The 27,198-nt window shown below is 38.1% G+C and overlaps 1 protein-coding gene across 1 annotated transcript in view; it reads left to right on the forward strand.

The window, feature by feature from the left end:
- Nucleotides 1-27,198, forward strand: part of LOC134527972 (rap guanine nucleotide exchange factor 6-like) — a 760,364-nt gene that overhangs the window by 200,584 nt on the left and 532,582 nt on the right. The gene's annotated exons all lie outside the window — the stretch shown is intronic.

Genomic DNA, 27,198 nt, shown 5'->3' on the forward strand with positions numbered 1-27,198 from the left:
TAAGAGCTATCATAATACATTCAAATAGCCCTTGAATAGTAGTTAAATAAAAAGAACAATTAAATAATGTAACGTCAGACCTACCAACTGTAATGTAAATATGAACAGCCACACCTCGTAAAGAAAAACATGAAACATGACTAAGGTAGGTCTCAGGCTCACATATATCGTTACATTACAGTAATCCCAAAACATCCAGTTTTCACTCATTCCCAGTCAAATTTCTCTGAATTCCGGGGAGGGAGGAAGCAGTAATTGTCAGTTCTTCACCCGCACCAGAGCTGGGTGTCCCGTGTGACATTACTTGGAGAGAGCGACCCCCGGCACAGCAGGGTGGTTTTGAACGAGGAACTCTGAATGCGTACCAGCACGTAAACTCGACCGAACATTCTCGGTGACGTAAGTGCTACTGACATCGAAGGAAAACCTGAGATTCAATTAAATGTAGTCGTATTTTTTTTCTTCCTAGCCTTAGTTAATCTAAAATAGTGTGGTAAGGATCCAGTTATACCTTAGTGCTGCCTCTGCTATTTGGCTCATAACTCATTTGAAGGAATTTGGGTAAATGAGAAACAAGCTTTATCGAATCACAGGCTACAACGTTGGGGCGTCTCGCAAGACAGCAGCCAATGAGTGGGTGACATTTGCCCGAGCGTACGTAGAAATGTGGAGTTCATCCCGTGTGTCATTGAACCCGCGATTTTTTTTTCCTGTTCCTGTCAGTACACCGTGTCATGCTGGGAATTAACCTACGGGAAAGGTCACGTGCATGTTTTGCCACTGGGGCTTTGGCCAGTCATGGCATCGATTAATGCCATGGCTGACGCTTAAGGGGCATGCACACTTCGCGAGCAGATTCCGAGACTTTCTGAAAGTTAAAAGACTGTTTTATCGTCTGTGTTTCGTGATTAGTTGAGTTTCTTTCAGATAAATGACGATTGTTACAACACCAATCACAGTAAATCAGTGCGGAAGCAAACGCGTCCTGAGTAGCTCGGTCAAATAAGGCAACGACTTCTCTCGCAGACAGCCGCCAATCACAAGGAATAAACCGCTGGTGCTTTTATGCCTTGTTGCAGTCTAATATGTGTTCAGATATTTTTCGTGAAAAATGTCTGCCCCTACTGACGCCCCTTTGGTGGCCGCAGCCAAAGCTAGCCTCTGTGGCCGAAGATAAAACTGCATATGCACAAGGAAAACCTTGGGCCGACCCATGCGGGAATCAATTATCATGCATTAAAACCAGCGAGGCCACTACTGGTAAAGGGGGGAAAAGTCCAGGCGAGAAGAGTCGGGTGGGTCAGAAATAGTAATTCATCCGAACACTTCCGAACATTCGTTGGAAGTTCGCTGTTCGCTCGTGCTACTTTTTTGTAGGAATAAAAACCATTAGGGTGAGTTATGTAAACTTTCGATTATTTGAAAGTCGATGACCTCACCTAACCAACTTTTCATTTTAGTTACGATCATCTAGACGTGCGAAAATCTGCCCTCCGGAAAAGAAAAAAAGAATTTTTGCGTAAATATTATCCTTGTTACACACATAACCTGGCCTACTTTTTTACTTTTACAATACAAAACAGAAAAGAAAACACCTGAAGTTGCACTAACGTGAATTATTTGGATGTTTGACTCCACGTCAGTGAATCTTGGGTTTTTCGATATTGATTATAGTAGCACTGATTACGTGACGGGCTACGCTGTCGAGTTCTGGATGGCTGCACTCGCTAACCACGTGACGAATTATGTCTGGACTGGTGGACTGGTCAAGTGAGAACTGGTTTTGGAGAAGAGACCCTCGAGATGGCTGCAACAGGGCTGGCAAAAGTTCTTCATTATTTGCCCAGTCCAAGGACGTAACTAAAATAGTTTCCACCCAGGGCTAAAACACATCTTAGCGACACCCCCCCCCCCCCCTTTTTTTTTTCCGAGCCAACCAAATCAAAACCTTTCCTGGCAAAGCCTCATATCGCCACACCTTATTAATTTCACTATTCCAATTTTTTTTATTCAACTTAGATGGTAAATAGAAATCTTTTTTGCAGTCATTTCATATTTAATACATCGCAAGTTGGATAACACGCGAAAATTAACAGGGTTTGAATATTTGACGATATACGTGTTTCTTTTAATAAAAATAATTCAGTTCATCTGCCTTCCAAGCTTTGGGCTCTGTCTTCTGAGATTTGGATTCTAATGCACGAAAATTACTTTCTGAGCCAGGGAAAATTCCCCACGCAAATATGTGAACAATGTCTTCTGAAAGACATAAATACTGTTTAATTTCATTTTTGCACAGCTTAAGTCAGTTTGTTTTTAAAATATTGCATGTTATTCCTTTTTTAAAAAATCATTTAGAGTTTGTTTCAACCTATGTTCTATCAGAGTATGTTTTTATAATGTTGGCTGATGTGAAACAATGAATCACGTTGTATAAGTGATGGTTAGACAAAAATTTCCGTCTTTCATCGCTATTCATGTGCTGCGTACGAAGTAAGTAAACTTATTTCCATACTGTGGACTTCAAACTGTGCTGGCACAACTTGCGCAGGTGACAGGAAACCACAGTGGGCTCGTTTCCGCTGTGCGTGCCGGCGACTTCCGCCTGTTGCTCGGAGCATACGTAACAAGTGGGCAAGACACCGCTGTCGCCCCACGAAATATGAAGCATGGCTTCGTGTAGCATAGCATTAGCATTGATTAGCATAGAAATCCGTTGTAAAGTCAACATAGACTTTATTTAAACAATATAGAATCTAGTTACCAATGTGTAGAGACCTGCAAAATTCACGGATTCAATGACCTCCAGGATAGACTCTACTACACTCTACACACTCGGGAAAATGCCACCTGTTCATTGGCTGCTGACTTGTGAGTCGTCTCGACCGAGTGTCTGTGATTCGACACTTCTTTGAGCGAAGGTCTCTAATTGGCCCTCATTACTCCAGATTAACAGTGAACCAAATGCAGAAGCAGCGCTAAGGTATAATCTTTTGAATTGTAGCATATCACGAAATGAATCCGCGAATTTTGCAGGTCTCTACCAATGTGGTATTTTCTCATGTCCCCGTTGGTTAGTATAGCTGAGGAAATGAACATGTAGATTTTATTGTATTTATATGATGCTATGTTCGTTATACACTTCTGTGCAGAATTATAAACCTCTTCATTTTTTATATAATTATTAGGCCAGATCGTTAATATGGTATAAAAGCTATAAAATACACATAAATGAAAATTATGACGTCAATTATCTGTGAAGCATTTTTAAAATTAGGTTCGTAATTTCATGCTGACACCAAAATATCCAATAGTTTGACATGTTAAATTTTAACATAAAATTATTGTTTTCATTTTGACCTCCAGCAGGTTGGTGTTTCATGAAATTTGGGTTAGAGCTTTTCTTACGCGGGGTCGCCTCACTGAGTCGGAATTCGACCGACATTCTTCGTTTGCAGGTTCACCACGACAAAATAAGTTGAAAATATATCTATACGACTTATGGATACATCTTTTAAGTTGGAGGTTAACAATATTTTTATTGTAAATAATAAAGTTTTTACGATAGAAATAAAGTGTCTGAATATGGTTTAATTTAATGAGTTCTACGACCACCGCTTATTTTGTCGCTGTAGAAAAATTATGTCATTGAAATAATTGTATGTAGTACTTATATTTTCCACGTACTCTTTCAGTGAAATCAAATAAGTTCACAGGGATTGTAGAGCTTAATTTAATTAAACATAATCCAGGCACTCAGTGTTTATTCTTAAAATTTCTGTATTATTTACAATACAAATGTTGTTTAGCCCCAACTTCAAATACGTATACCAGCGCTTTAGACCGTAAATCGTTCAGATGTTTTCAACTTGTTTTGTCGTGATGAAGTTGCAGCTGATGTTTGTCGGTCAAATTCAGACTCTTTCCGTATTATGCGTAATTTATAACTTAGCTAAAACTATTTTGTTCCTAAATATATCACATCATGTTAGAATAGTTCACTTGAGCTTTAAAAACAAAAGTATTTCATAAACGTCCCGACTCAACTTATATACCATAAATAGAACATTGATGGTTACGTGAATATTTTTAGTACCTAAACCTATAATCCAGCCATAATAGAATACTCTCAAGTACACTTGTAATAGTTATAAATATATGCTTTTTTTTACATCGCTCACACTCAGTGTGTAAGATTACCAGGGTGACTGACTAGCTCACTTAACCCGTCATGTTCTGCGCAGGAGTGCGAACAGATGGACTCCACTAAACCGTCGCTGTGGCTGTCTTACCGCTTTGCCTTTACTCTGTGCCTGACATCGTGTTTTTCCCGCATTCATTTTCTGCTAAGCTGTAATTTGTAGCAATCACTTTTTCATGACATTGTGCTAATATTTAAGAAGTAGGTATATTATCGTCTAATCGAGTGTGAGATTATTTGAGGAGATAAAAAATCATATTTGGAGATAATTGGGGAAGTGATCGGTGATTGTACGTGCCGAAGGGACCGTCGCAGATTTGTGGAAATCACGAGCCAACAGAAATCAGGATGGCTGAACAGATATTCTAGCCGCGAATACAAACCCATTATTTTATCTACCGCTGTGCCACTTCGTTCGGTCGCAAAAAAAGAAGAAGAAAAAAGTTTATAATGTTTAAGGGAGCAATCCGTAGGGGTCTGTGGGGAAATTCTAGGTTGGGAAGGGGGGGGGGTGAGTTTAATGCTCGTGGGTTTTAACCGGCTCAAGTTATAGGTATCCGTTTAGTGTGTTCGTACGTTGTTCTCTACCCATATGTTTGCCTGCATGCATGCAGTAAGCAGAAAACATTAAAATATACAGAAAGTTTTTCATAAAACATGGTTTTGACGTTTACATTTATCAACCCCAGTTCACGGTCACGATTTCGCGAGCCCAAGCTGGCCACCTCAGTGAGGGGCTTGTTAATTCCAATTTGGGGGGGGGGGGTGTTGGGGGGGGGTGACCGGGGCTTCCTGGCCCTCTCGGGATCTACGCCCATGATCACGCACGTGATTGTCCATGCAGCTTTAAAGTACTTGCTGAATGTAATCGAAAATACTTTTACTTCTGTTATGAAGGAAAGAAGTTATGTGTTAAATTTTTAATTCGTTTTATTTAGCGTTTTTTGGTCGTAATGGAGTTTCGCGAGAGCGTCTCGCTCGAGTCCACGGGGCGATGTTCGGTCGGCGGCGGGTGACCTCGTCAAACACTCCGCTCTTCGAGTTGATATACTGTTGTTAGTTGTGGGACTAGCTGTTTTATTTTATTTAGTTTTGAAATACGAGCAAATCACACCAGTTAGTTGCTGGGTGACGCTTTGATAAGTAGCTATAGTATACTTGCAATGATGTGCAATGGAGTACGTCCATAATTCATTATGTTAAAGGTTTAATATGAAGAAAAATGTTCAAAAACTAATAAAGATTCGAATGTAACGCAAAGCCTTTTTTTGCCTTACGAAATGTTTAAAGACGCGAAATGTAACAGCCGAGAATGTCGAGGCTTGGATAGTATACAGCTGTAGCTCGTTTATACGTTCAGCTTTAAAGCTCAGTGGTTTTCTACGCCCTTTTTGCTTGCCGTTGTGCCCCCGTCCTTTTTTTTCTTTATTGTTTATACAACGCCAGAAAGAAGCTCGATTTTAACAGAGTTCAAATTTTGGCGGCTGTCTTTTTTTATGGGGTAGGGCGGTTAAAAAATAAGGAGGGGCTGCCGTGCTGTTATTCACAACACACAAGCCCCTGTGAGACTTGCTGATACGGCACGGCCGCGGGTAAACGCCGCGAGCTGCGAGCTGCCATTATCATGTTAATTCCAGCTTCGACAGCCGAGACTGCGGGCAGGCACACAATGGCTCTAACGCACTTCTTATAAATGTGCTCAGTGGATTCTCTTGGAATGATTTCGTGCTTGCATTTAGGCTGTGATTGAAGGAGAAAAAAAAAACTTGTTGGAGAGGCCGTCTGAGTTTGTCTGTCGAAACACTCGCTGTTTTTTTCCTTTTTTAAGTTTATTGATGACAATTTTGCGTAACCTTCGTTTGCAGTTCGAAGCTTACATATTATATATTAGAAAAATAATAATGTCCAAAATAAACAGTATAATATTAATTTAACCATATAATTCTTTAATATTATTTTTAATGTTTACTACACACGAATACAGCAACCTACTTTGTGTTACCTCTGTTATGACAATTGCACATTTTACTTTATCGTAAAATCAATTAAATTTCGTTGTTAAATGTTCAGTCATTAAGGATGATAACACACAACTACACATGCCACCACGAATAATGAGGAAGAAATCGGCCATATGATCTATCGTATCATCTACTTGGAGTGATGTAGTGAAACAATATCGGATACGACCCCACCGGAATTCGAACCCAGGTTGTTGGGAATGCAAGCCACTTATAAGCTTCCACGCATGTTGTTTTTTTTCTAAATAAGGCTAAACTCTTCAAAAATTAGTAACAAAACAGATCTTCATAAAATTTATTGGACGCAATAAGGCCATCATAGCCTACCTCTTTCTTCCCGTGCAACCCCCAAACATATGTTAGTTTCCCTTAGAAAAAATAACCACAGTTTTATAATCGCGATAAAATGTGTTGTCAATACAGACCCTAACAAAGTTATCTGGTGACAGAAAAATAATTTTGTATCATTGACGTTAGATGTCGTTTAGTATTGGCAACATGGTGGCAGTCTTCTTCTGAGGGCGTTGGAAGTTACGTTGCCTTTAAACACTCTCGCCTGGTGTGTGTTTTCTGATCCTCGGTAGGAGACTGTTACTCTGAATATTGCGACTGCAACGTCAACGGAAACGGCTGTGAACCCTTCGCCTTTGACGCGGATAGAACCCATAAGCCAAGCAACTTTTAGACAAAATACTGTATAAGAAATCAAATTTATGTATCTAGGGCCCTCAAAAAGTGTTGAATATAGAATCAATTAAGCTTGATGGAGAAATCATTTAATTATTTCTGCAGCACTTGATAACTGTTGTAAACTAAGTACATTCCGGTGGTGATTTTTATGTTGGTTAGTGCTTCCTTGTAAACTTGTTTCAGATTCTGTTGTCCTTTCTCTCCTCTGTGTTCTCAGAGTGTATATTTGCGATTAAGACATGGTCTCACAAGCTAGGTTGATTTTTTGATTTTTTTGACGTGACAACGTCTAATAAATCGATGAACGCCGGCTGCACGCACGAGAAAATTTCCCGTTACGCACATTGTCCCGTTACGCTGTGTCCCGTTACGCTCATCTATCTCTCTTCCACTTTCCTATTTTCCTATCATCGTCCTATCCTTAACAGAATAACACAGATTGGAAGAAGTTAAATAGCAAACATGTATAAAAGTTATAGTTAAAATAATATCTTCGTTAAAGTAATAAACATATTTGAATTAATGAGTGCAAATAAAAGTAAATTTATCAATTAAATTGTAGATTTCATTTCACTCCTTTGTATCCATTCAAAATAGTGATAATTCAATAAAAATGATTAAATTTTATTCATAAAAGTATGCAATCATTTCATCAATGTTTTGTTATCACGTCACTTTTAAACTATCGTCCGTAAACCGACTTTACAGACAACCAATTTTTTTTCCGTCATTTTTTTTTAAGGGCTCTTTCAAAAATGTTTAATGCGATACCACCCTGGCATTTGTTTTCCTGCAACAAATATTTTCAAAAGATATTCACTTAGTGTAAGAACATGGGTGTAAAAAGGCGCGCAGTCTAGGTAATTATAATCATTTGACGGTAAAAACTAACAAATCGCCATGGAGAGCAAGACCGAGCAGAGACGCTCTGAATGGCTGACGACACTGGCTGCCGGCAATGACCTGGGGCAACAAGCCATTGGCAGTCCGTCTGCGCGCGCTGGACGCCGTATTGACGAGCCAGCCAGCCGGCGTGGCGGCCTCGGTGGCCGTGCGCGCTAGGGCAGCCTGGGAGCTGTGCCACTTGGCAGTTCTGCGTTCGCGAGACTCCAGTTGCGTCACGTGTTGGTCGTCACAGAGCTCACAACGAGTTCATTACTAAATGTTAATTTATGATTGTGAAATTACCACACGTTGACCGCCTAAATGATATTTTTTTTTCTAGCGCTGTTTCGAATCAAAATAACAAACCCTTAACTTTTTAAAGACAATATAAACAGTGACATATGTATTTTTGCATTGTGTCTTATTTTTATGACGAATATAACAGTTTATTTAGCCTATCCTACAACTAATAAAAGCACTATTTTATGTATTTAGCACTCATACGAGGTTAAAATAACTTGGCGATGTGTAGTTATTTGTATTTATTATTTTGTAATCTTGTAAGTTGACCAGAAATGTAAATTACGAGATAAAAACACAAATTTTATTGAAAAAAATTGGTCACGTGAACATATTGTACAAAAATTGTCAATTGGACAGCTCAGTGAGTCTCTTCGGTGCTATCATTACAATCCTGGAGTTACTGAGTCTGTCACGCATTCTCTACATTAACTTGGGCCTTACTTAGGCTCAGCACTTTCTCTGTCTTCGTAACACGCTCTTATGAATGTGTTTGTTCCTAAATTTGGACTAGACGACAACGGATTTGAATGAAATATAGCGTAATGATATGTTACACGAACCAACATATGCGGTAATCAAAATAAGTATTTTGTTTCTTTAAAAAAACTTCTGTTTAGCCTTGTACACTCTGCGGATTTTTTTGGATGAAAATGCTGTTCATGCTTTTGCTTATAAAAGAGTCAGTAACAATGATGTTTGCAAACAAAGTTGAAGCCTAATAATTGCATGCCTAAAAAGAGATTACAAAGTGTTGTGGGATTCCATGTACAGAAATGAAAAGAGGGGTTTCAAAAATTAAGGTATTTTTTTTGTAGGGCAAACCTAATTTGGTTGGAATTTTACGTGGATATTATATTTTACTTGTAAGAAGTATACATAGGATACTTTTATTCTGTTTCTGTGAGATTCACTTACAAAACCTATCGAAAGGAAATTTCTTTAATACTTTCCAATGAGGTTTCAGACTTTGTCACAGTACCTCTACTACTCTAATTAATGTTATAGATAGCATACGTCGTGCTATAGATAGGTGGGAACTAACGATTTTAACGCTGCTTGACCTTAGTAAAACTTTCGATTCGGTAGACTACGCCCTTATACTAAGAAACATTTCAATTCTCTACCATTTCTCTCATAGTGTTTGTATTTGGTTCGAATTATATCTAAGTAGTTGTTACTAACGTGTCGTCCTTGATACCGAAGTGTCTACGTGGCTCCCAATAACAGCGAGGGCCCCTTAGGGTTCGATAATTGGTCCAATTTTATTTGCTCTATTCATTAATGATTTGCCTAAATGCCTCAAAAAATTGCAAAGCACGTGTATGATGAAGATACAGATGGATCTTCATGCCAAGCAATTGATATAATCAGTCAATTAGTTATACTAATGATAATCTCGCTTCCATTTCGTGATGGGCGAATGTAAATAACCTCATGTTGGATATAGAAATAACACGGGCTATAATAATTGGTTCTGCTTATGATATGAAAAAAATTTCTTAAAAACGCAATAAATTATCTCTTGAAGGAGTTGATGTTCAGTTCTCAAACTTCGTGGGAAACTTGGAAGTTCTGCTAAACTCTACAACTTGGAAGGAGGAAGTAATGCAAATTAGCAAGAAAGTTCAGTTTTCCGTGCATTGCTTATGATACTTTTTTTTTTCTATTTCCCAGTATTAAAACCATCCTTGTCCATGCTTTCCTGATATGACAAACTGACAAAGCAGCTTCAGAAGCTCAAAAAATGATGTGCAAGATTTATTTTCGACCTTAAATCACGAGACAATCTAACTCAATACAGTCAGCAGTTGAAGTGTTTCAAACTCACACAAAGATGTATATGCACACACTGGTTCTTACTTATAATGCACTGCAGTCGGGATCCCCTCGCTATCTGTAGGCCAATTTTAATTACCTGTATAGCTACCTTTAGCCACGATCCACAAGCAGCTCTATGCTAGCAATCATCTGGAATGAACTGGACCAGATGACAAGGCAGTCTACCTAGCTACCTTTAAGCACAGTCAGAAAGAGCAATTCCGGAACACCTACTTGCATGATCACTCCGTGGCTTACCTACTGTAAGAATAGTCATGTGAATGACTTTTAACCTTTAATTACTTTCCAGCAGGTTTATGCCAATTTAGAGTTACATATGAATAACTTTTCTGTTTACCTTTGTATATTTAGTTATCATTCAAATTTTTTGTCTATCTTAGATAATAAATTTATTAATTTTTATGCTCTATTATTTTATTTCTTTACATGCAATGTTAATATATAGATAAATGTAAATGTTAATGTGGTTAAGTGTAAGAAAAGGCGTATCGCCGTAACTTCACCGCCAATAAAAACGATAAAAATTAATAATAAGTATTTTTCTATAATCTTAACAAAATTCAATGCTGTAACTATGCTCGTGTATGAAATTATTTGATCAGGAAAACATTGACTTCATCTGCTATTTATTATTATTTTTTTTAAATGTATGTTTTCTAAGTAATTAAAAATCATGTGCGAATGTGGGTGTTTTCTTCTTCTTTACATAGATATTTATCTTCGCTATAATAATGAATACAAAAGATAGTTAGAAGAAAACTAGTTTTGATTTGTGCTAAGAATAACTTCACTACTATGTCTACAGTAGTGTACAGGGGGTTACGGGGAATAAACTATATAGTTTTTCCTCACTCAGGAGGGTCTATGGGACCACCTAGACATGGCAGAGCTCCACCCCCCTCCCCCTGACGCAAAATAGCAGTCTTGGGGTCGGCTTTGTGTCGCGGGCAGGTCGCTAGTTGATATTCTGCTAGGGGAGCCAGACGGAGGCCTGCTGCGACTCGTTTACAACTCAAAGGCGGCGGCCACTCCGCGCAGGCTCAGTTATTGCCTTCAGGTCCACCAACCTGCCAGACATCCTCTGTGTGTACCCTCCTTACGCATCCACGACCCTCGTCTGATCGCCCCCCCCCCCCCCCCCCCTCCCCGCTCTGTCCCTCCTTCCGGACAGAGTCAACGACTCCATTACATCAGACGACATGGGACTAGCGGCGCTGCGCGCTACCGAAGCGCTTTTGTCTCCCGGCCATTACCAACGCCTCCCGAAGACATTTTCTCTTCCAGGCGTCATTCCACGTGGAGCTTTTTTCACCTACGCTACAATGCAGGTCACAAATTTGTGTTCTATTAAATATTCAAAGTTTTGAAGAAAAAATGTTATGACAATTAGTTTGTTTGGATAAATATTTTACTCATTGTTTCTTAAACCTTTCGAACCAACATGAGTAGTATGTAAATGGGGCTCCTGGGACAGGCGCCAGGCGCTGGAGCCGTGTGTCGGTCCGCCATCTTGGATTATGAAGTCACGGCGGCCATTTTGAATTACCTTGACCTTTGACCTTCAAAATTTGCCAAAATTTACTCAAAATTCGCCATAATTTCCAGTTTTTTTGAAAATAAATTCCGCCAAAAATTCTCAAAAAATTCGGCAATTCGAAAATTAGGATTTAGAAAAACCTCAAAAGTCATTTTGACTTAGAAAGAACACGTATTCCATATTGAGGCTTAAGCATCCATGTCTACAGCCTCTGATAAGCCTCTGACGTCATCATGGATTATGACGTCACTGTTGCAATTTCCGTTACGGCCGCCATCTTGAAAATCTATATTGATTATCCGATTTTAATGAAAATAATTGTAAAATTTATAAAAAAATTCAATTAATAAAATTTTGATAAAAAATATTTAAAAAACATATACTTATGCCATGGAGCTCGGAGTCCTCGGTTCGAACACAGCGAGGGCAAAAATAAAATAAAAAATGACGTTATGTCCTTTCTCCATGTTAATTCTCAAGTTTCTTAATCACGCCAAAGAAGTATAACTTCTAACGCATGCACATAAGTACACGGAAACATAACCTTATTTATATAAATACACTTTTAAAATTTTATAAACATTATTTTTATCACTAATATTCACAATAAAAATGTTTTAAATATATGGGACATAATTCAATACCAATCACTAAAGTGATATTTGAAAGCACATACGAGTATATAAGTTTTATTTGTATGTAGCAATTTTTTTGTGTAGATTTTTTAATCCTGTAAAAATTTCGTTGCATTGTGCGCGTGCTTCGTACAAATTCTCTCACTCGTAATTTTTTTTTCAAAACGCTCCTAAAGAAGCAAACTTCAAATATCCACGTGGCGTGTGAGAGTGAGACTTAGGGGCGCCGTCTGGTCGGTGTGTATATGTGTTAGTGTATAGTGTTAGCGCAAGGCTCCGAACTGGCGCGTAGTCTTATAGTCGTCACAGGAAAACTGTGAAATTTGATCGGTGAGCGTAACATTAAATGGTGGAGAAATGAATATAAAGGTGTAATGCAAGCAGGGCCGGTGCAAGGTAAATTGGCGCCCTAGGCGAAAAACCTTAATGCCCCCCCCCCCCCCCCCCCCCACCCGGCCGGACACCACAAAAAAATTTTCCTTGCCTCAAAATACGTCACGTAAGCCTAAGATTTTGTCAACAATCAAATGTAAGCAGGCTTGTGTTTTTTTTTTTTACTTTTTTACTTATTACAAATCATAAACAGGTCACCGTGGACTTTAAAATGATTACTTATATCAATATAAACATTCAAAACTGTTACAAAAGTCCATTTTCATCTAGTTGCAATCTAATATATAAAATTCTCGTGTCACAGTTTTCGTTGCCATACTCCTCCGATGAAATTTTTTGTGCTTATCCGGTATCTATGAGAATCGGCCAACATCTATTTTTCATCCCCCTAAATGTTAGGGGTAGTCCACCCCTAAATTTTTTTTATTTCCAGTTTTTGGTAGGAAATCACCATGGCAACGGCTGTTGCTTTGTTGATACTTCATTCGTCTCTATGGCAACGGCTATTTCATTGTTAGTGCAGTCCTCATCACCGTTGAAATTTTGCAAGTACTTTAAATATCAAAAATTGCCCTTTTTTTTCAAGTAATGTTCCTTATGTTACGCAGGATGACATTTTCCGAAAATTAGATCCCATAGCATAGGTGGTTAAAACCAGGCAACAGTGGGTACTTTGTCTGCATGAGAACAGTATTTTGCATTGTTCATGCCTTCTGCGTCTCCATGGCAACAGGCATCGCGCGGCAGTGGCGTACCCACAACGAGGGGCATGTATTATGAGCGGCGCAAGAGTGATCTGCCTGTAGACTGCCGTAGCGAAGTACGGGTACATCAGTTTTATGTTGCGTGCACGAGTCGGGAAACCATCGGTACATTATACAGCATTGTAATAAATTTTCACGGAATTTTTTATTATTTACCATTACTGTAAATGGGAGATGTGGCATAGTTCTTTTTCCATTAGTATAGCCGTGCGAAGCCGGGTCGGGCAGCTAGTAATCTATAAACACATTATATCAGCTGTTATGTGTCGTGCTGCGCCGCCCCCAGCTACTTGGCGCTCTAGGCGGTTGCCTAGTTCGCCTATATGGACGCGCCGGCCCTGAATGCAAGTCCCTTAAGTGCTTCAAGAATCTGTACCTGTTGTTTTTACGCCTAAACATTACCCCGAAAAACACGCTTTTTTTAGCCGTTTTCACTCTTCGAAAACCCTAGTTCAAAAACTTAATCCGAATTAAAAAGTATTTTTTCGTCCCTCAGTGAATTATCAAAATGCTTTTCATAAACATATCCCACTCGGATATCTTGAGTAGTTTTCAAATCGCGTTCTTTTTCCTGAAGCTCTGCGCACCCACGTGTGTGTGCCCGGGCAGACGGCGGCCTCGACTGACTGACGTGGACGATGCGAATATTTCGACGGCTTGCAATGCTTGGAAACACCGTGTTTATTTTTTGCTAAGCTTCTTTCTTTGCTGGCTTAAGACCATTCAGAGATGCTTATGCTACGCTTGAAATGACGGCTGCGAAGGTACGTGCCCCCGGGACGGGAACACTCGATGACGTCGACGGGAGCCCGGGGCTCTCGGCCGCCCGGCGCCGTCCTGCGAGGTCCAGTGCGGACCGTTACCAGACCCGCTACCCCGCGACGCCCCCCGGTCATCCTGCCCGCAGTAGTCGGAGAACGGGAAGAGGCGCGAGATCTGCAACTATACAGAATTAACTGCGTATCCACGAGGTCTGAAGAAACAAAACATTGTTTTCGTTATTTCTGCATTAATGAAATAGGTTTTTCCGATATAATACTGATTATTTCTTTTTTCGGAAATTGGCGCGTAATTTTATATTTGAATTATTGGTATTTCATTCCAGCATAATTTTTTTTGAACCATGGAAAAGATAATCGAATATCAAACAATTTTATTTTAGTTTAGTTTTATCATGCTTATTATGTGCGCAGTTAATGCTGGGAAGCTATTCAGGGAACGGTTTACAAATCAGTTTAACTATTGGAGATACAGGTTAAGAATCCGAACCCAGTATTACTGCTTACGCTATCCTTTAGTGATACAGTTGTTTTCATGTACAAACTCACAAATATCTGTAATTTTATATGAATATATCGGTTCTATTTAAAAAAAAAATACAGTGTATTTTTAAAAGCCTATTGTATTCAGTTTTACACATTTTAAGTTTGGGTTTCGATTCTATACTGCACATAAAGAACACTTTAGTAATACCTATAATTGTTATTATAGTTATTATTGCTGTTATCGTTTACACGAGGTGGATACCGTGAGGTCCAAGTAGTGTCTGTCACACGGTTGCCAGCAAACGAGTTTATTATGTGTAGATACCCGGAAACTTCGCGTATCCATTTAGTCGCAAGCTAGAATGCAAACCTTCACACTCTCGCACTGTGTTCATGATCGGCACGCAGTTGTTTGGACACGCCCGTCTACGACCGTGAGCCGCCAATGATGCCCAGCTAGGAGAGAAGTAAGCGAATCAGGTAGTGCCAAATAACAAGGATAAAAATGTTCTCGCTAAGAAATCAACCAATGGGAAAGTAAACATGGGTCGAGCACACCTATAACTTTGAATTCTATCTTGAAGCCAGAAGAATCCGCGAAATTTCCGGGTCTTTACTTATATAAAATCCAGCTGTTTATAATAGAGATTATTTTCAGGCCCACGTATTCTCCGCAAAAAAAATCAGAGCGCTTTTTGTACTGCAATAAGGTATGCCCGCGCCAGCAGTTTCCTCCTTGTTATTGGCGGCCGTTTGCAAGAGAAGTAAAATGCCTTATTGACCAGGCTATTCAGAACGCCATCCACACTGAATGGCTGTAGTTCGTGTACCAACAGTTATAATGTGCATGAGAGAAACTCAACCAATCATGAAATACAGACGATGCAATGTTTTAGCTCAGCTAACCTCGAAATCTGTTTGCGGAAAGTTATTATTAAATCCACAGCTCAGTCCATTGGATTATTACATACTATGTAGGACTACATACTCACTTTTTCTTAAAACATTTTAAATTAAATAACGTTTATTAGAAAATGAATTTCCACGAATTCGCATAGGAAATAAAAAATAATACTTTATATTAGTACAACTATAGTACAGCGTGATAAATGATGATTCATCGCGTGGAAATGTGACTGTTAGTTTTCAATACTCTTTGTCAATATTTGCAACCAATCTTTTCTTAATGGCTCTTATCGGCTATAATTAACTACGTCATATAACACATTTTTTTCTTATAGCCACAACAATAAGAAGAGGTTACAATGTATTGCAGACTATTATGACGCTAAAAATGTTCGCGATAAATCATTATCTTTAATCATCGTTCCTTATATTGTCTTCCAACAAAATCACGCGCAGCAGAACCCCTAAAAGCCACACATTTGCAGATGAAAATCGATAGAGGCCAAATGAAGATTGAGCGTTCTTCCATCGACGTGTCCAGCGGCCTGGCCTGACTACGAAAACAACCTCGGCACTATTTCCAAAATACCCCTATCGACAGTGCCTGCTGTTGGCTGCTCGCCGGCTCTCAGTGCGTGGGCTCTGGGCTCAAGACCCAAGTGAGGCGTGGGTGGAGGTTTGTATTTGTCTGAACAAGTCGAACTCTTGTCACACAGTCGGCGAAATGGAATATATATATATATATATATATATATATATATATATATATATATATATACATATACACACACACACACACACACACACGCTACGCGTAATGCTAGAAGAAAAAGTAAATATAGGAATACCCAGGTTAACTTAGCATCATACAAGTGTTGTTGGGTAAAGTCCGAATAATCACTAAAATATTTTTAAATTCGGCGTTTACCCGTGTACACCTAGGTCTACCCAACGTTGACTGGGTAATGTTAGAAAATCCAAATTATTCATAGTACTTAGCTCATTAATACCTTAACTAACCTAACCTAACCTAACGTTCTCAAAAAATGACGTAACACCTAATATTACCCAGCCAGCGTTGGGTAGACCTATGTGTACCCATGAAGAGGACCCGCGTTCGATTCCAAGCTGGGTCAAACCCATATTTTCTCAGCTGGTTCAAAACCCAAATTTTCTCAGCTTGTTTGTTTTCTCGGGGTCCTTCCGTTTCCCCCGCACCGCCATACTTCATCTTCATCACGCCTCATTGTCTTTAATGATGTAGACTAGACCGAAGACCTTAATTCGTTTATCATCATGGACAGAAAAAATGCGGAAATAATTTTGTTTCGGGCTACACTTATAAAATACATTAAGCTTTTACATTGGTATACGCTTGATTTTGTTACTCAATCACTTATTTTCTATTGCATTATTATTTTTTTTAGAATTCCGGAATATTGGTACCAAGCGACTGTATTAAAACATACGCCATATTTTGTTCTAAAATAGCACGGTTCACCAAGAATAGCCATTAAAACTCCTTTAAAAATATCACTTTGCGACACGGGTCGCATAGCGATAGCAATAGGGATTAGTCTACTGCCTACGTTTAAGTCTCAGTAAAAATTTTGTTTGTATTATAATAATAAATAATTTTAATTTTTATTTCTATCACTATATGGTAATGATACTGCGAGCATCAGTTATTTTCATAGCAATGTATATAAATACGGAGACGAGTGCATCAGAACTTTTTGCAATGAAACGGAAATCGTACCCATCAATGAAACTTTAATAAACTAATCTTAGTGACTAATTTAGCTAACTTTAAATAAATATTTGAGGTACACATGATAATATTTTTAGTTGCTCAAAAATGCCGCAAGACATTTGCATCACTTAAGACCTGACTCGATAAATGATGTTGGGAAACTTTAACAATAAAACGTAATAAGTATTCATCGAGACCAGTATTGTACAGTTAGCCTGCACTAGAAACTGGTTAAAAAATTCATTAGTTCTATAACACGGTGGCAATTCAACTTCGTACTGTTCCTGATACAATCAGAATCACCATTATTTAATAGTTATTTCAGAAAGTAATAAGTTAAAATAAATATCAGAAGAGTTTAAGAAAAATCAAATTGTTAATATATTTCAAATCAGATTCTGCTTTTATCATTATCAAAGTAATGGCCAAAACACATATATTTGAAAAATTATAGTAATCTCACAGAGAAATATATGAAAATAAATATTCTTAAGTGGTCTCAATATAATTTAATAACAAATTTATTAAAATTACTTTGAGTAGTCCTCTTTTGAAAGTCTTAGAAAGACTCCACAGATTAACAATGTGCACAAATCTTAGATCTATTTTAATAGAGATATATGCAAATATTTATAGGCCTGCCTAGAGAAACATTTATAAATGGCGAAATAGGTTTTTAAATTTAAAATACTTTCGGGCGTGATTCAGCACTCTATCTCAGTATCGCTTTTAAACAAGAAACCACTCCGTGAAGTGGGAAGAGAAAAACATTACTAATAAGTAATAGAAGTACAAACTGTTTTTTTTTTCAAGCTTGTTTTTCTAAGTTTTAAACATTTAAATCAGCGAGAGGTGAAGAGGGCAAGTGGCCCTTGCTGAGCGAACCCAATCTATCGGGAGGCCATACCTGCGAGTGAAGGCCTGGCGAGCCAGTCGGGTGCTACGAGCGATAGTTGGAGACTGTACTGTGGTACGGTGTGGGTGAGTGTGTGAAGGAAGTGCAGTAATGAAATTTATAATTTAGGCATTAGTAATAAATAACACTGTACTAATTAATTGGGCTCTCCCTTACGAACACAGTAGTTCTCCCAACATAAATCGTAACAGTATTATTATTTTATGATATGATCTTGAAACACATTTACCGTGATTTAATGTTTTCTTTTATAATAACTCAGTGTGTTTTATACCTATTATGTTATAGTTTCACTTAAGAAACCCATAAGTCAGTTCGTCTTCTTTAATATTTTCTAAATTTTCCAACGTATATATTTTTTTGTCTCCTAAGGAATAGAGGAACACTGACAAATTAAACAATTTACATTATGATTGAAACATCCCTTGGACAAAACGAAATGGACTTTAAATCAAAATTTTAGAAACATTGAAAATTGTAGTGATTATAAATTGTTGCAGGGTAATATATAGAGTGTGTGTATATATATATATTGGTTAGCTTTATATCAGCAAATTGGCTATCGCAAAAAATTTGTTTCGCACTATTTAAATGAGTTCTTTACTAACTCAATCTTGGCTCCAAGCTGATGTGTAATAGTGACCTCCTCAGTCACGTAGATCGCCAGTAGTGCAATTTCTGTTTTAGGCCTCAATATTAAAGTTTAATTACCAACGTAGCCTAACGCAATTCCTCTAAGGCTGCTGCAGCCTAGTACTCATCTTATGCAGACCGGGGGAGTAAGGTGTGAGCCCTCAGGCTCGTAACTCACTTGCGTGTTTATCAAATCAGCACATCCCTCTCACCTAATCATTGGCTCGGGGGTAGGGGCGTCCGTTTAAAATGTTAGGGTGTCAGCCCCGGGCATGACCCTCCGTAGTTGCGTCCGGGGGGGGGGAGGGGGCTGTAGTAATTACGTTTAATGTGTGATGGGATTGCTGTGTTGCATACTTCGCCCATCCGGGACCAGCAACAGAGGTGAACACGCCAGTGATGCCAACAGCCAAACGCCAACTATGTGGTTCGCATTACGAGTGTATTGTGCCATTCTCATTTAGATTTCCTCCGTGGTTTAAAGGTCAGCGCGTATATGACTTCCATCACGAGAAAGTCTTGGTTTAAATACTACACTTCTACATCAGGTATATATTCTGCAGATGAGTTGATAATTCAGAATTTTATGTAGTAGCTTTCTTTAACGCTGTGCATATTTTCACTACCCTGCACGCCAGCTTACGCTTTGATCGTTTGCCGTGTCGGCTCTGTAAACATATTTGCACGAGTCTGTTGTGAATCGCTGGGAGTTGACGCGATGAACATCCGTGTAGGTTGGCAGGCGCAGTGCGTAAGTTTCTGTCGTCACTGCTCGGCATCTTGCTTCTATCCCAAACTTTTGTTTGAGGAAATAATTCTTGATAACAGTCTAAATTATCGGATAAATTTTGTGTCGAATCTCTGTGATTTTCATAATACTGATCCAACCTAGAAAATTCATCATTTAAAATATCGTGCACAATCCGCTTCCCAAAATCGCATGAGAAATCCTACTGGGGGTATCAATCAAACTTGAAGATGCTGTGTTTGTATAACATATTGTGAGAAAAATATTGGCGTTAATTTTGTACTTTTTCATTTTTCATAAGGTGAGTCTCGGTAGGATTTGAGGCTTCGCTCATGTGACGATCGAAAGTATGAAGGTTCGCGCCTAGCAACCTAGTGATTTGAAGTCCTCTAAGACATTGCCGATGCCATTTTTTTTGCACTAACCATGACAAAAAAAAACCTGCTTTAGCATTTTTTTTTAAATTACAATTTACTTCGTTACCAGTTAACTCATTTTTGCGAACTATGCAATCTCGTAAGAGATTAAAACTAAACTGCCTAATTTCTGAAATGACTGTTACATTTAAACAAAATTTCAATATTTCCTCGAGTTTTTTTAACGAATACAAAATTATTCCCATGTCTGGCGCAGGCGTGGAGTGTGAGCGGAGGTTTATAAAAGACTTCGTTGAAACCTTTTTTGCACCGGCTGCGTCCAAGTGCACCTCATTAAAGTTGTATACATCTCGCTCGGAGCGCAGAGCGCATACTGTCGAGGCTCCCGCCAAACCCTTCTCTTTATCACCTGCCGGAGTCCTTCGGGAAATAAACAGGAGGGAGCCCGGACAGAGTCGCTACTGCCTTAGGGGGTGGTTTTGTTTCTCCCCCTTTCCCAGCTGCGATGATTTCTCGGGAAATTTGTCTTTCCTCGCGGGGGATGATTGCTGCTTTCCTTCCGCAGTGTCGCGTCGTGGGTCGCCAACTCCCATCTCCACCTCCCAGTCTCCCTTGCTCGTCATTCCGCCCTCCTGCGCATTCAGCGGCGAGGAATTCCTCAGCTCATATTGCCTGTTGCGGGACGCGCGCGCGCTTCATCAAGTTTTGAGCGCGGGGGGTCACCGGGGAGCCTGTGGCTTCTGGGATCTCGCATGTATTTGATCTGTTCGAAATTTAACAGTTCCTGTGTGCTTACAATATTACCTTGTGTTTTCAGGCAACACGGCTTACGAACAGCGTGTGTAACAGTCGTAAACACACATACAGCAATACATAACGAGATTTATGTAAGGCATTTAGCTGTCGTTACAAACAAATTAAAACAAAGTGCTTTGTTTTTTTCAAAGACTTGGATGACCAACCATTTACCAGTATTTTTCTCACAAATTATGGAAGAATATTCAGCTGCCAAATAAGAAATTTTGGCGTTACCTGTCATGAAAGGGCACTCGTTCGTGCAATGTGTGTTTATACATAATTCGTGCTCTAGTCTTTATTCTCTGATGATGCAGCTCTAGTCTAGCACCAGTTTACTGAAATTTCACCACTGGCACTGCGGTCATTACGACATTTGGGGCACTTGGACGATGGGGTATCCGGGCTTGGAGTTGGGAAGGATATTTGGGGTGAAGGTTATGTAGGACGGGACTTCCTGGGTTACATTAGCTCCGTTCCTCTTGGTAACCAGCTGGGATTGAACCAATGGATGACTTATGCTTCGCTATATAAGTGTGACGTCTTATAGATAATGCCTACCATGGTCCTTAGTTTCTTTCTTATCTAATCTCTGCATAAAATGGTAGTACTTTTGTGCCGGAAATTGTTGTTTACATAATCACAATTGTTGGCTCAGCGTGATTGGAGATTTCTCCTGATGTCAGTACAACTGAATCTTGGAAAGATGTTGAATCAATTGGAAGTAAGCTTTTATATAAAATCAGTAGGAAGGCGAGCGTGTGGTTCTTCTGGAACATTTTAAGAAAATTGATACGTTTTTATTAAGACGTTAAGAGTCTCAAACCGATTAAGACCTCTTGAGATGTATTATAGGAGGTATGTTTTAAGACGTCGGTGACTATATTAAATAATAAGACCTGTCAAGTGGAGTGTCAAATTACTCACAGCACAGAGTTGGTTACGAGGGTGTTTTATCTATCTTGGACTTGTGGTGTCATTTTCAAGTGATGTCTGATGCCGCATGCTATTGTCGGGCATATTGGATTACATAACGGCAGCTATCTTGGTTCGTAAGTTCGAAGGTAGGCAGGCAGCGCCACTAAAAATGTGTTATTTATGTGTATTATTTTGTATGGAAATTTTTAATTGTGGTGCGTCGGGAGCAAACCAAAGGATGCAGTGCTCATTTGGAGAAACAAACACAAAGAACGTAATCACTATTTTAAAAAGTGAGTTGATAAAATAGAGAATTAAATAAAGGATATAAGCTTAATATTCATTATATTTTTTTCAAATATACAGATGTGTCAATTTACTGGGTGGCCATATTGGCTATTGATTACTAGGGTTGTTGTCTGATTGAGGACACCATCTTTAATTTCCATGGATGCAGGCATAGCACGGCAGTTGGAAGTCTGCCATAAAGCGTGGTTATTTAATTTGCGTAATCTAAACATGAAAGTATCATGTTTGATTGCATTGTCTCTGCTAGGGTCGCTAGTGTCATATGTTTTAATTGCAGTTGTTTTCACAGTAACCATATGAATTTCAGAGTTTTCTTCAAGATTGCGCTACATTTTATTCGACTATCGCTCGCACGGTGCAGTAGTTTCGTTTGCCAGGGAATGCACCAGCGGCCATGTTTAATTATATATTGTCTGGCAAAGCGCATCTCAGTCGTGTGTGTTGTCTGAAAAATACTTTAGAAAATAAATATCATATTTAACAGGTATATGTATTGTGCTTTTATTTCATAGTTTGTCTTCATAATCAAATCTCTAATGAATAAGATGAGTATTAAGTACATGTACATCATCAATGATCACCCTATGTATAGCTGGAAACAAATAAAATTATTTTGAGAGCTTGCACATATACAGTTCTTATGGCATAAACACTAATAAAAGTTCAAAATACTTAGGAAAAAAATTAGGTACAAAAACTTAAAGATACATAAACTCACGATAAAAAGTATTGAATATTTTATTTAACTATACCAGTCCAAGTTTAAGGAAATTAAATAAAAATACCTATTACTATACATATGGTGACATACCTGAAGGGAAGGAGCATTCAAAATTCTTTGGACGATATGTAGGGAGTAAGCTATTCACCGGCTTGTTTTTAAGACTTTATTATAGAATTTTTATCTGGACAACTTGGGATTTATGTCTAAAAAAAAATGAAATACGCTTTACTCGCACATGGAGTTTCCTGCACTTATTATAAAAATATGAATAATTATCTTTACAGTACCAAGACTATTTAAGTAAAAATGTATTTACCGCGGTATATAATTAACTACTTGCATACATCAGACGACACTTGGAAATGACGTCACAAGTCAAAGATGGGCACATACCCTCGTAACCCTCTCCGTGCTGCAATTTGACACTCCAATCGACAGGTCTTGATACAACTCTTGTTATCTGAGACGAAGACGGTCGCCGATATCTTAAGATGCTATAAGACGAAGGCGTCTCAATAATATAGGATGGTGGCAAAGTTTCAAGACAAATGTCTTAACATGCTCAAAACGTATTCATTAGAACTGATCCATAACTGGCCCCTACTCCTAGCCCTAGTAATATCGCAAGACGGGTCACGATTACTTACAAGTGTCCCTCCCATCAGCCTTGCCATAAACAGTGAGCTTCTTAGAATTATGCTTAGATAAGCGAAGTCGACCCAAGAGGATGAAGTGCAAACAATTTAATGGATGCGTGATAAGCTGACTAATTCGCTTATTTTGCTTTTTTATTTAAAATAATCGCGCAAATCCTTATTAACTATGTGTATCCTTAGGATGCTTTCAAAAGTGGTAGTATTACGTAAGTCTTGTTTAAAATCATAAAATATTCTTTTTAATTTTTGAAAATAATTGTAAAAAGTTATTTGTGGATTAGTTATCTTAAAGTAAACTCATGAATTGTTACTTAAGTAAACATCTATACCCGATCTGTATTTTTTTTATTTTCTTTGCGAGAGTATAGATACGGACAACAAGGGAATTTTTTTATGACAAGCAGTTTGGGGAGTTTGCTGTAAAACGAGTTTTCTTTTCTGTGCTTTACCAGTTTTTTCTCTTTCCAACTGAACTTTGGACATGAAGGAAGTTGGAGAATGTAAATTTAATGTAAATCCCACTCTAAAGACTAAGGAAGAAAGAGCTTTGCAACAAGTTAGCAGATTATCCGTTTCGATAGCGAAGTGGGTAGGTTTTTCAGGAACTAGTACAGGACTGGATAACTTAAAACGAAAGAAGTCTTCCTCTAAATAAGTTCAGTTAGTAATAAAATATAGGTGTCGGATACTTACTACGGAAATCACGAGCAGCTAGTTTCGTAGAGCGAATTCCTTGAATTTAGATCCGTGATCTCAAAATACCTGCCCAGAGAAGGGGTGCGTGTTTCCGCACTGTACTACTGGTTCCAGCCATTTTGGGATTCCACGATTAACACACACACACACATATATATATATATATACATATATATATAAAATATATGAAATGTGTATTTATTTGGAGTTTTTACAAACTGCTACATAACACATCAACGACATGCATTGATAGAAACGTTATTGGGAAACAACGTACACGAACTGTCCTTACACGGCTGGAGGTGATCCGAGTTATATGAATACACATGTGCCTACATACTTTTTCGTAGCTTCGTAAATATTTTAACAAAGTTTGGGCTTAGCTAACAATAAAGGGTTGCTTTCTCTGCGTCCCGTCATAGCTGCGGTCGTGTCCGGCTCTCAGATACAGAAGTCTTAAAAACCGATGTGTTAACAAGACATATTACTTTTGTTTTCATTTGCAAATATAAACCCAGGGCCTGCAAGATTATTTGCCTGGAATGGTAAAATATTTTATATATATTCATCCCTGATACAGTCGCCGGACATATAATTCATAACCTCCCAAATATGAGTGTCCGAGAGAAACTCCCGTATTACAATTGTACCCAAGTGATTTGAGGCCGTGGCATTAGAGTGCGTGTTTACATTAGCATCCAACCCGAGCAGGTGATTGTTTACCTTGTAAAGTCATTAAGTTATGTTATTTCGTACACTTTATTTATTTTTTGTAAATTCAACAGGAAAAAAGTGTAAAATTACAGATATTTGTAAGTTTGTATGTTTTCACGAAAACGACTGTTATCACCACAAAATAGTGTTTGCAATAATACTGGGTTCGGATTCTTACCCAGACATTTATTTTTTGTGTTTTCCGAGTACCGCCAATAGTTAAAAGTTATTGTAAACCGTTCTCTGAAAAGTTTTCCAGTATTAACTGTGCACACAATAAGCAAGATACAACAAAATAAAATCAAATTGTTTAATATTCGATTTTGTTTTACGTGGTTTAAAAAATTATAATTGGAGTGTAACATCAATTAAAATGCGCCAATTTTCGTAAGAAGTATTCAGTATTATCTCGAAAAACGTATTTAATATGCGCAAAAATAACCTTAGCCATGTGTTATACCAAGTAACAATATCTTTCTTGTAGTATAACAAACTATTTCTTGGCAACTAGTTTCCAAAGCAATATTTTGTAAAAATCAGAAGTCTTATTTATGTGTCGGTGATGTGTACGTATAAGTGTTAGACTATTGTATGTACCGTCTGAATTAGTCTTGTCAGTGTAAAGCAAAATAAAAAAGACATTTTTAGACGAAACAAAAGTTGTTAGGTCGAGCTTCGGTATTGACGTTACTTGGCAGCAACACTCGCGTGGATAGTTTATTTATTACTATCTAGATAGAAACAGAAACATTGCTAGTTGTATGTACTATTTTTAAATTAAAATTTTTAATTATTGGAAAAACTACACGTCCCTCATACTTTTAAACGTAGTCTACATAAACCGATGTTTTACGTCCCTTTTACTATTAGACGAACGAAATTTGCTAAGATAAAAAAACTCACTGACAAAAATTATTATAGCACAATAATAATATAATTTAGGATATCTGCAGTAGTAATAAACAATTTACTACTATACAGTTTAAATTACACACACAAACGATCGCACTAAAAAAAGCATAATTTTATTCATTTAATTTTCATTGATTTCAGTTCCGATCTGAAGTAATTTATGTTATTGCCAATGTAACTCACTTTTCTAATTGTAGGCTATTTACAATGAGTAGGTATATTACCATATAGTATTTTAAAGTAGGAACCGCAACCAATTTCTTCAGCTTATTATCACTTTACTGTTTGGTGGACATAATGGCGACTACTTTCGCCTGAGAGAGGAGTGTTTCCCAATTGGCTGCAGCTGTCGTCCAGTCACAGTCTGTTGCATGTCCTCGGAAAAAAATTAATTGAAACACATTCTGCTAAAGAGGGGAAAAAATACACTTAAAATATATATGTTTTAACCTTTCATATTCACTGATAATAAGGAATGGTAAATGTAATTATCATTTTTTATATAGTGCCAATATTAAAAAAATTAAAAAAAATAATTTTGTTTGAACTTATATTTTTTACGCCAATATAAATATTTAATCGGGACACGATTGGCCAATAAGAAAGAAAAAAAATTATTGGTTTGTTTGGTTTAATTCTGAACGCAAATACGATGAAGTTCATCGAATGTGATTCCGTTTGGTGCATACAAACACAATTACAGACACCCAAAAATCAATAGATTAAAAATGTAGAATAAATTCCGTTCTGGTATGAGAAAAGCAAGAAAGAATCTTAATCCATTATGAAATACAGAATGATATGAAACAGCTGGTTCGCGTCTCGATCTTTTTTATTATGTTCCTAAACATCAAGAAAACACACAAGATTATCGAAAAATAGGTTTATTATTGATTTATGATTGTTATTATAAAGTAAATTATTTTAGCGACGAAAAATTCATGCTGGGCTAATGCAATCAGAATACAAGAGGTCACTGATTTGCAACACCCCCAGTCAATCACAGAAACCCAGCTCTGATTATCTAAACCAACATGTCAACGAGACGGAAGGAAGGCTGTGATTGGCCGACAGCTGCAGCCAATTGGGGAACACTCCTCTCTCAGGCGAAAGTGTTAAAAGGCAAGAGTACATGTAATTACCTCAACTGTGTCATGGCTGGCCAATAAACCCCAATAAGCACATGATGCACCCGCCCTTTTGTGCATGGTTAATACCCTGCATGGTAGAGTGTATAGGCTTCGGCCTGAGTCACACTTAGGTCCTCCCCTAACCTGGACCCTCCCCTTACACACTTAGATTAACTTAGGCTAGGAAAAAAATAACCTCAGTAGGTAACTATACCCGCATTATGGCGACTGCAACGTCGACCGAAATATCGGTGATATATTCGCCTTGGACACGGTTACTACCCAGAAATCAAGCAACTTAAATTTAGAAAACTACCCCGTGATGTCTCATATTGGCCTAAATATTTATATTTGCGAGTATATAGGGAACATTTTGTGTTTATCTTCGAAGACGTGTATTGATAATGAAATTAGTAAGATATTTTTGGAAATGTGTTGGCCTTATAGTTCTTAGGGACTCCATAGAACATTGTTTATT

The sequence above is a fragment of the Bacillus rossius genome, chromosome 1, assembly GCF_032445375.1.
Source record: "Bacillus rossius redtenbacheri isolate Brsri chromosome 1, Brsri_v3, whole genome shotgun sequence".
Lineage (NCBI taxonomy): Eukaryota > Metazoa > Arthropoda > Insecta > Phasmatodea > Bacillidae > Bacillus > Bacillus rossius.